Raw genomic sequence first — 9,339 nt, 5'->3', positions numbered from 1 at the left:
TTCATAAAACCAAATTACATCATAAATACAATTACAATTAATAGACAATAATTTAAAATAAAATTAAAATCATCAGATAAAATGACTACAACTTTGGTTTCCCTTTAACCACACTTTAACCTTCAATGTAAAGGATCTAATGTCTGTAATCAGTTTGATATCGGTTGGAAGTGTGTTCCACAGATGGCAGGCCTTTATAGAAAAAGCTGACTGACCGAATGTAGATCTGCGATATAATATCTTGCAGTTGCCGTTCACCTTACTCCTAGTAACACGATTACTGTCTTGTCTCTGGATGTATCTATTGAGACACTCTGGGGCCATCCTATTTATACATTTAAAAACTAATTTAAGATAACACCAATGATTAAAACTCTTAAAACTAAATAAGTTATATTTCTGTAAAATGTGACAATGATGCCACCGAACCGATTTTTTATCCATTATTTTTAAGGTTTGATTATATAAGGATACCACAGGCTGAATTGTAGATGGTGCTGCTTGAGTCCAAACTGTCATACAATATGAAAAATGAGAAAATATCATAGAATGCATAAATAACTGAGCTGCTGAAGTGGATATATAGTGCCGAATTAACTTAAAACAATTCAGATTAGCCTTGACCGTATTAGAAATCTTCTTTACGTGCTTGTCAAATTTAAGATGTGAATCTAAGATTATTCCTAAAAACTTAAAATCTTTGACCTCCTTTATTTCTTCGTTCCCTAGGTTGATTTTAAAATCATCAGATGAATTTCGTTTCCTAATCGAAAAGCACATAGAAACAGTTTTTTTTTAATTCAGTACAAGATGATTTTGTTCCAGCCATTTTTGGACACCATTTAGATGTACCGTTAAGGTGTCTGCTGCTTCACCAGGTGACTTAGCTGGTACGTGTATAACTGCATCATCTGCATAAAGTTGGCAGTTGGCTTTTGGGCAGCTGGCAGGCAAATCATTTATAAACAAACTAAATAGCAATGGGCCAAGAACAGATCCTTGGGGAATACCGATTCTGTTTTCCAACATGGATGACTTTTCTTTATCAACCCTCACACACTGTTCTCTTTTGTAGAGATAGGACTCAAACCAGTCAACTGCTTGCTTTGAAAAGTCAAATTTTATCAACTTAGAAAGAAGTATGTCATGATTGACAGTGTCAAAAGCCTTTTTTAGGTCAAGGAACACTGCACCCACAACATTACCATTATCCAGACTACCCTTAATATTTTCAACAAAATAGCAATTTGCCATTTCTGTGGAAAATTTTGGTCTAAAACCAAACTGCATTGGATGAAGCAGTTGATTAGTCTCTAAATAATCAATTAACTGTGCTGCCACAACCTTCTCAAGCACCTTCGAAAGAACAGGGAGTATGTATTGAAATATTGAGATGCCCATGACACTGTGACAAATGGCATTTGTATGATACTATAATTCATTGGAAGAAAAAAGGACAGTAGTAGTCAATATAATATTTTAATGATATAAGTTTGCATATGGTAGAATAGTGCATGTTGACCTTTTGATGACTTAGGCTGTTGGGTGGTGATGATGGGTTTAGATTTTATTATTGTCATCTGTATTAAGAAATATTTAACCATATATGCTTAGAGGTGTATAATCGAATGTGTAGTGATAGGATGTGTGATCTTTAATAGTCTGCAAAGACTTTGTGTGCATTCCAGAGTGTTCTGGCATTCACACCCACATCCTGGGAGCATGGGAGAGGTCGTACCTTCTCTTATTGTTTTATGGTAGGATAAACGTATCTATGTCTGTTTTAGGCTAAGTGCCTTTTGTTTAGATGAACTGGTGGACTCCCAGACCAGCAGGTTTAGGGAAGTCTTTATGGGGTCACACTCTGACCCCACACACACACGCACACACACACACACATACACATCCACATTCCAATGTAATGAACAAACACACCCACTGATGTATATAAATAAAGACCAGGGCAGTGGCAGGGCGCGAGGCTCGGAGCCCTCACTTCCGTGCGAGTGCTCTGTGGCTGCCCTTGCTGCAAGTAAAACTGTGTGTTTCTCCTCTCTGATTCGAAGCTGAAGAAGTGTCTTAGAATACATCTCTTGACAGAAATATAAGCAATGAGCTCAGAGCCCTGGGCATAAAACGTACAAGATGAGGAACTAAAAAGAAGAAAGATTCTTCACCATCTGTATGATACTTCCAAGAATTTACACTGCAAGTGAATGACATTCTGCCAGTTTTAATTAAAAAATGAGAAAAGCAAGCCTAACAAACGTTTAAATTAAAAGGTGAAAGTCTTCACCATTTCATTAACAATTATTTTTTAACCTGCAATTTAGTTTAGTGTAACTGTAATTCTGAGTATTTTGTGGTTTACTACATTTTGGAAAATGTAAGTAATGACCAAAGGGTGGTATTATTATGATTATTACTTTATATAGGATTGAAGTTTTGAGACTGGATAGGCTACACCATGACCTTAACTTGACCTTGTGCTTCTTCTTTACCTCTCTTTTTTGACTTGGTGGTATGTTTTTGGGTTATGGTCTAGTAGGAAGACCCATCTACAACCCATCTTCAGTGTTCAGGTTGATGAATGGAGGTTGCCATCCAAGTTGTTATGGTACATGGCCCCGTCCATTTGCACCCCAAAGCAGTGAATTCCTTCTGTACCATAGCAGAAAAGCTGCCCCAAAGCACAATGTTTCCACCTCAATGCTTGAATGTAGGGACGATGTTCTTTGGTGTTCTTCATCCAAACATGGCAGAATGAAGTAATGCCAGAGAGCTCTATTTTATTTTTCATTTTTTATAAGTTTCTCTTATGAGTCTTTTCTGAATGAACTACTCCAAGCACTTTCATACAACATGTCTCATTGATGTAAGCATTTTTTTCTATGGCCAAGTGCTTTCTAACTGACGTTCACACACATTCATTCACTGATGAACATTCCAGAAAGCAACTTGGGGTTCAGTATCTTCTCCACAGATATCTTGCTCCTGCTCCAGTCTGTATGCCAAAGTAGGATCGAAACACCAGCCTTTCGATTAAGAGATGGCATCCGCTACCTCCTGAGCTAGAGCAACCGCACAAATGTGCCCTCTTGAGCAGGAGGACCTTTGCGAGTGCTGCAACATTTTAATTAATTATGGTGCAGTGTGTTACCACTGGTAGTGTCGATGACTGAGGTCACAGCTGCCTTCAAATCATAAACAAACTCCTCATGTGTAATATCGGTATGTTGATACATAACCTGTCTGATCATCATCCTCACCCCGTGAAGAAAGATCTTGCAAAACGCTCCAGGCCAACGGCAACTGATGGTCATTTTATTTTTCTTCTATTTCCAAATAATTATACTACCAGTTTTTACCTTGTCACCAAGCTTCTTGTTGATGGTCTTGTAGGGCATACCTGTTTTGTGTGCATCTACAATTATGTCCCTGACATCCTATGACAAATTCAGCCAGGCATCAAATACCCCAACCCCCCGTATACAATGATAGATATAATATATAATAATATATCGTTAGTTTTATTAATTGTAATATCCATTTTAAAGACTTGCCTAAATTTTCGGAAAGACAGGCCTTCATTTGTTTGTAAATTTGTTTGTAAAAATTATGAACAAATTCATCAGTGATTACCGATAAATTGGTATTTGAGGACGAAAGGTGGTACTCATTGTGGATTCCTGCCTATGCCTCCAAACAGCTGTCTGCGGCCCATGACCTTATCAACAGCCTAAGGTAGTGGCTGGCTGTCAACCTTTGCTGCATCATTGCACTACCCAGTTAGTAAAGCCATGGCTTCTGGAGAACTGTTTGCACGTGTTTTCCCCCCCTCGGGTGACTCCACACCTGTTTCTCCCTTTCGTCTAGTGTAATCCACTGTCTTTCCTCATTATACACCAGTGTTTAGACAAGCCCTAACATGCATATGTGGCTCTGCTCCCTGATTTTCAAAGTGACTTATAACCGATGGCTTGTGTGCATTTTCACTGATTCAAGCAAGACTTGAAGACTTTTTAACCATTAATATATGCTTACAGATTTATAGACACATTTACATACCTGATTGTACACACATTTTGAACACACATTTGCTGGACATTGAAAAATCACTGTACAGATTTACTTACACGTTTACAAATATGATCACACACACAGATCAGAACATGCACACACAGATTTGATTACACACAGATCAGAATACACACACACACCGTATGCATACACAAATCTCCACACAGATCAAAATACACACAATCAGACTGAGATACACACACACACAAATAGTTTTGCTACAGTAATAGCCCCATATAAAAGACGTATTGTTGCATATGTGAGATGATTGTCAACACATTTTTTGTCTAATAGTTGAAATCTTTTTTGTCAAGAAATTTGTGAAGTCATTACAAGTTAAAGGAATGCTTGGCTCAAGACAGCTCTGACTTTTTGTCAGCCTACACTGGCTAGAGACTCAATTATCAACAGTTATTGTTGTCTGTGCGGCAGTGGAAATGCTGACAGCTCAGTTACTTTAATGCTGAAGAAATCCTTTAAACCAAGGCAAGTTCTGAAGCCTCTGCACGAACAGTGTTGGGAAGGTTACTTTTAAAATGTATTCCACTACAGATTACAGAATACATGCCCCAAAATGTAGTTTGTAACGTATCCCGTTAAGTTACTCAGTGTGAGTAATTTATTCTGAAAACACTTGAATACTTGATATATAATGTCATGCTTTTTACAACTACATGATTGTAGTATTGCTGTGTGATTTATTACTCGTCACCGAGCTTAAATTGTTAGCTGGTGTTGGCTGAAGTTAATTCATAGACTGTAGACTGTTAGACTTGATGGATAGCTTTAACAACTTTCTAGCTGCAAATAATCGTGTGCAGTTCTGAAAGCAATACCAACTAGATTCTTAAATCTTAATATAAAATGAGTAACAGGCTAACGTTAGCTTTTTAAAAAGAACTTACTTCCAGATGTTTCTTTAGGTTGGAGTCTTTTGATGCAGCTTAAATGCTGGCAAACAGTGTGTTTTGCACGGTCAGATTTCACCCATCCCTTTCTTCTTTCAATGTGAAGTGAATTTCCAAGTAAGAAATGCATTCCTGCCCGTTGTGCTGGCTCTGGGTCCATTGTGTAACTGACGCCACCAACGTTAACAGGATGCTTACATTAAAGCCTCTTATTGCGTGTTTTCCTTGGGTTTCCGGTATATGCCAAAAACTGATTGCTCGTATTTAAACTGCTATAGATAACTTGTTGGTCTATAACATGTGAAACATATGTCAAATGTATCCCTTGTGAATGATATCAAGTCATCTTGAGACACAAACAACATTCCTGTAACAAGGTAGAAGCCGCAATCAGTTTTTGGCAGTGCCTATCATATATCCTTTATTTATGCAGTTAAACAAAATATCGTTGACAATAGTTCTGTAATCATATTTTAAGCAGACAAAAAGGACCGAATTGGTTATAATGTAGGTACAATAACACCGAGTTATAAAGATAACTGGCAATTTTTAAATGATATATATATATATATATATATATATATATATATATATATATAAAAAAAAACACCCAGCACGCCCCTGCGGGCGGTTTATCCTTCAAGCTCGGGTCCTCTACCAGAGGCCTGGGAGCTTGAGGGTCCTGCGCAGTATCTTAGCTGTTCCCAGGACTGCGCTCTTCTGGACAGAGATCTCCGATGTTGTTCCCGGGATCTGCTGGAGCCACTCGCCTAGCTTGGGAGTCACCGCACCTAGTGCTCCGATTACCACGGGGACCACCGTTACCTTCACCCTCCACATCCTCTCGAGCTCTTCTCTGAGCCCTTGGTATTTCTCCAGCTTCTCGTGTTCCTTCTTCCTGATATTGCTGTCATTCGGAACTGCTACATCGATCACTACGGCCGTCTTCTTCTGTTTGTCTACCACCACTATGTCCGGTTGGTTAGCCACCACCATTTTGTCCGTCTGCATCTGGAAGTCCCACAGGATCTTAGCTCGGTCATTCTCCATCACCCTTGGGGGCATCTCCCATTTTGACCTTGGGACTTCCAGGTTATACTCGGCACAGATGTTTCTGTACACTATGCCGGCCACTTGGTTATGGCGCTCCATGTATGCCTTGCCTGCTAGCATCTTGCACCCTGCTGTTATGTGCTGGATTGTCTCTGGGGCATCTTTACACAGCCTGCACCTGGGGTCTTGCCTGGTGTGATAGACCCCAGCCTCTATGGATCTTGTACTCAGAGCTTGTTCTTGTGCTGCCATGATTAATGCCTCTGTGCTGTCTTTCAGTCCAGCTTTGTCCAGCCACTGGTAGGATTTCTGGATATCAGCCACCTCCTCTATCTGCCGGTGGTACATACCGTGCAGGGGCCTGTCCTTCCATGATGGTTCCTCGCCTTCCTCCTCTTTCTTGGGTTTCTGCTGCCTGAGGTATTCACTGAGCACGCTGTCAGTTGGGGCCATCTTCGTGATGTATTCGTGGATGTTTCTTGTCTCATCCTGGACTGTGGTGCTGACACTCACCAGTCCCCGGCCCCCTTCCTTCCGCTTAGCGTACAGCCTCAGGGTGCTGGACTTGGGGTGAAACCCTCCATGCATGGTAAGGAGCTTTCTTGTCTTTATGTCAGTGGCTTCTATCTCCTCCTTTGGCCAGCCTATTACCCCAGCAGGGTACCTGATCACGGGCAGGGCGTAGGTGTTGATGGCCCGGATCTTGTTCTTACCGTTCAGCTGACTCCTCAGGACTTGCCTGACCCTCTGCAGGTACTTGGTGGTTGCAGCTTTCCTAGCGGCCTCTTCATGGTTCCCATTCGCTTGCGGGATCCCCAGGTACTTGTAACTGTCCTCTATGTCTGCAATGTTGCCTTCTGGTAGTTCAATTCCCTCAGTTCTGACTACCTTCCCTCTCTTTGTTACCATCCGACTACATTTCTCCAGTCCGAACGACATTCCAATGTCATTGCTGTATAGCCTGGTAGTGTGTATCAGTGAATCGATGTCTCGTTCACTCTTGGCATACAGCTTGATGTCATCCATGTACAGGAGGTGGCTGACAACTGCTCCGTTCCGTAGTTGGTATCCGTAGCCAGTCTTGTTAATGATCTCACTGAGGGGGTTCAGGCCTATGCAGAACAGCAGTGGGGACAGAGCATCTCCTTGGTAGATCCCGCACTTGATGGTGACTTGTGCTATGGGCTTGGAGTTGGCCTCTAGTGTTGTACGCCACATCCCCATTGAGTTCCTGATGAAGGCTCTTAGGGTCCTGTTGATCTTGTACAATTCTAGGCATTCCAGTATCCAGCTGTGGGGCATTGAGTCATAGGCCTTCTTGTAATCAATCCAGGCTGTGCACAGGTTGGTCAGTCTGGTCTTGCAGTCTCGGCTGACTGTTCTGTCTACCAGTAGCTGGTGTTTTGCGCCTCTGGTATTCTTGCCAATCCCTTTCTGTGTCCCGCTCATGTATTGACCCATGTGCCTGTTCATCTTAGCCGATATGATGCCTGACAGGAGCTTCCATGTAGTACTGAGGCAGGTTATTGGTTGGTAGTTGGATGGGACCGGTCCCTTCTTGGGGTCCTTGGGGATCAGGACCGTCCGACCTTCGGTTAGCCATTCCGGGTGTCTCTCGTTAACTAGCAGCTGGTTCACTTGTGCTGCCAGACGCTCGTGGAGTGCAGTCAGCTTCTTCAGCCAGTAGGCGTGAACCATGTCGAGGCCTGGTGCTGTCCAACTCTTCATACTGGAGACCCTTTCTTGGATATCTGCCACTGTGATGGTTACTGGACCCTGTTCAGGGAGGTCGCTATGGTCTGCCCTCAGATCCACTAGCCACTGAGCATTGCCGTTATGGGTTGCGTCCTTCTCCCATATGCTCTTCCAGTATTTCTCCGTCTCCAGCCTTGGTGGTGCTGTTCTCTTATTGTTCCCTTGCCACTGAGAGTACACCTTTGCTGGTTCTGTGGAGAACAGCTGGTTTATTCTCCTGCCTTCTATCTCTCTGGTGTACCTCCTCAAGCGGCTGGCCAAGGCTGTGAGTCTTTGCTTGGCAGTTTCCAAGGCCTCAGGTATGGACAGCTTGCTGTATTTCTTATGCACCTTCTTTGTCGCGCCTTTCTGCAACTCCGTTAGTTGGCTAACCTCCCTTCGTGCTACTTTGATCTTGCCCTCTAGCCTCCTTCTCCATGGAGGGTACTGCCCCTTGTGGCTGTTCAACTTGTAGCCAAGCATCTCACTGATCACTGCTGCCGTAGTGTAGATCAGCTTGTTAGTGTCGGTAATCGTGGTTGTAGGTATCATCCGTAGTGCTGCATTAACATCATCTAGCAGACCTTCTGAGGGTACTTCACGTAATCTTGGTAACCGGCTACGGGGGATCCAGGTTTCAACCTCTGCCATGATCCTATCTTTCAGGTCAGTTCCTCTCGCACTCAACGATCCTTCTCCTATCGCACTTGGGGCTATGTACCCAATCTCGGGTGGGGGTGATGATATCTCCCCCCTGACCTGGCGTCCTGACTCCTCCTTGCCGTAGCATTTATGTTGTACCTCGTCAATCTCTAGCTGTGATAGCAGTCCCTTCTTTCGAATGTTGGAACACTGAGCTACTAGTTGTTTCGCCGTCATTGTGGATGTTGGGTATCGAAGAATCCATAGGTCCCTCATCCTATTCATGTAACCCCTTCCGCCAGGGTTACTTGCGTAGTAGCATTCCAACAACGCCCTGTTTTCGTCTCTTGCCCACCGATGCCTTCTTGTTATATATATATATATATATATACATATATATGTATATATGTGTATATATACACATATATATTTTTATATATATAACCACTTTGTAAGCCCCGTTTACCGGAGTCTATTAACCAACATATGTAAAGATATTACACATAAAAATTTTGTAGAGCTCATCAGTGGTTCTTGGTTCCTGTGAGTAGTTATCAACAAAATGAATGTACCTCAAAATCTCCTCAAATCTGTTCACTGAAATGGCATTTGCTATCAAATCAAGGCGAAGCCTTTCCTCTAATGACCAGTACATTCTCGATCTTGGGTATCTGAGGTATGACATGAGCATATTAATTCCAAGAAATGTCTTCCTTTCGTGTATTGTCAAGGCCAGATTTCCTTTTCCTTTTTGTAGTGCATACAGGTTGGTATTGTGCATTATTTCATCTTTAGGAAATAGATGCATAAAGAAATCTATTGGTTCTGTTCCCTCAACATTTACTTTCCACTCTCCTAAAACGGGAGGTGAGTCCGCCTGAAAGTGGTTGTCTTTGATCCTCAGGATATTTTTTTCTGTCCT

This window comes from Oreochromis niloticus, linkage group LG11 (genome assembly GCF_001858045.2).
Source record: "Oreochromis niloticus isolate F11D_XX linkage group LG11, O_niloticus_UMD_NMBU, whole genome shotgun sequence".
NCBI classification, from domain to species: Eukaryota; Metazoa; Chordata; class Actinopteri; order Cichliformes; family Cichlidae; genus Oreochromis; species Oreochromis niloticus.
Note: the sequence above shows the minus strand (reverse complement) of the source record.